At 38.4% G+C, this 2,391-nt stretch overlaps 1 protein-coding gene across 1 annotated transcript in view; it reads left to right on the forward strand.

Moving 5' to 3' along the window:
* The window catches only part of LOC102892869 (myomegalin), a 108,095-nt gene that overhangs the window by 25,520 nt on the left and 80,184 nt on the right, over positions 1-2,391 (forward strand). The gene's annotated exons all lie outside the window — the stretch shown is intronic.

Below are 2,391 nucleotides of genomic sequence, written 5' to 3' on the forward strand. Positions count from 1 at the left end.
CTTTCCCTTAGGCCCTCTGTCACTAGTCTGGCAGGCCTTGCCATGGATTGGTAAATTCGCCAGACCTAAGATTATAAACCTCGCGTTTAATAATCCACTGATAACATCCAGGGCTGGCACCGAGTTGGGGGAGATGGGCGCTCTCATACACTGCCGGTGAGAGTGTGATTTGTGGCACTACCTATCAATGTTTTTTAAAAAAAGACATTTCTTTCGATTAAGTAATCCCTAGAAGGAATCTATTTCTCATAAATAAAACACGGATATGAAAGGGTAAATGCATAAGGATGATTACTGAATCATTATTTGTAATGGTAAAACATTAGAATCACTATCCTTCAACAGGTCAATGGTTGAGGGCATTTCGATATGACCCTGCTGTGGAATATTAGGCAGTCATTAAAAAGAATGAGTTAGCTCTATGTTATTATTCTGGTGGGAAGTCGCTGATGGACTAAGTAAGGGGAAAAAGTGCTAAGTGATATTTATAGTTTATCAGCCCCTTTGGGTAAAGTCTCTGTGTGTTCACATGTGTTTGCTTGATTCTACATAGAAAAAATTTGGGCTACATACCACACTCTTTAATTTATATCAGAGTGAGATTAGAGTTTGTGATGGAGAGAAGACTTGGCTTTTTTCTTTACAAACTTTTGTATTGTTAAAATATGGTTACTTTTATAATTTATCATTTTTATAATTGAAAAAATTAGTTTTAAATGACAAGTATTATCAAAGTTGTTATTAATATAATTTTCACATTATATCTTGGGATCAATATGCATTCAATCTGATCTGGCAAACTTTCTATCAGTATAGTATTTCTTTTTTTTTTTCATAGTTATAATTTTTATTTGTACATACTTTGCAGACAATCTGTGTAGTATCCGCTTTTTAAACAGAGGGTTTTTTTTGTTTATTTTTATTTTTTATTTTTATCTATTTTTATTTTTATTTTTTATTTTTATTATGGTAACATTGGTTAGCGAAATCCAGTAAGTATAGTATTTCTTGATATTTAGGATAACAGTCCAGCAAGGTGAGAATACTCAAAACCAGACTCAATTCTACACAATATGCTGGTGTTATTAAACGCTTACTAAGGCATTAAGTGAACTGATAGATTTTGAGGAAACTTATAATAACAATAGAATAATAACTTTTGAGATTTGAGTAGTGCTTTAAAAATATTTGTCACTTCAGCTTTTAATTAGGTGGCATAATTCTATTTTTAGAAATGAGCAAGCTAAGGTACAGAGTGTTAAAATCTTCTAAAATGAGTGGCAGAGCCCACATCTTCTGGCATCAAGTTCAAGGCTCTTCGGACTCTATAACAGCTGTAGCCTATTAAATCAGGAATTCCTGGCTAACTGAGTTACTCAGAAAATGTATATCTTCCATACTCAAGATATTATCATTAGCTTTTGTCTCTCGTGCTTATCAAGGAATACGAAGTCGGAGTAAGAGTCGATGATCCCTGAGGTCTGCCTATTTAGGGGTCTTGGGTTATTCTCTTGACTTGTGTCCCTTGTACCCCCAAAAGGCTGTATAATGACACAGGCGCTCAAGATAAATATAGTCTGTGGGACAGTAATGAGTAGTGTCCACTATTAACCAAGGGAAGCGCCATTTGGTCTCCGTGGATACAACCTTCTGGGTCAAATATCAAAGTACCACTGGGCTTGGATAGAGCAGCTTTGATTTATCATGAGCCTGTGAAGTTCAATATTGTTCTCTGCCCTGACAACGAGAAGATGGGCCATGCTTCTCAACAAAGGGCTTGAAGCAGGAATAAAACCAAACCGGAATTAAGACCATTCAGCACCTGATACTGCCCCCAAATTCCTAATCCTCAGACATCCAAGGGCAGCTGTCGTCAGCTAAAAATAAACTGATGACACCTTACCCTCTAGCGCCTGGACATTCATTTCTAAGGACATCAGAGAAGCAAAGCTGGGCCAGAACCCTGAGCTTCCATAGATTAAGTGTCTGCTTTATGCATAGGAAAGCTGGCTTGGACTCTGGACGGGTCCCCCAGGTTAGGGACAGTCTATGGGTTATTGGCTGTAAATGAGGACAGCATTTCTGCGGCTGTCCAAATGGATATTCTGTCCCAGCAACCTAAGTGGAAGGAACGCTTTAGATTCAAATAGCAAGACAGGCAGGGAACTCGCAAAGCACTCTGGGAGGGCAGTCTCAATGGGAGAGTCCAGGGACAGATGACAGGGAACATGGCTGCGTAGTTCAGAACCGTTTGCTGACTACCCGCCTTCCAAATGAAAAGATCCTCCTCTTGAAGCTACAGCAGTAACGAAGCCTGTAGGGAGTTGAGTAAATTCTGATCGACAAGCAGCAAAAAAATGAGTTCTTAAAAGATCACCAGAGAAGGAAGGA

The sequence above is a fragment of the Pteropus alecto genome, unplaced genomic scaffold (assembly GCF_000325575.1).
Source record: "Pteropus alecto unplaced genomic scaffold, ASM32557v1 scaffold106, whole genome shotgun sequence".
In the NCBI taxonomy this organism is placed as follows: Eukaryota; Metazoa; Chordata; class Mammalia; order Chiroptera; family Pteropodidae; genus Pteropus; species Pteropus alecto.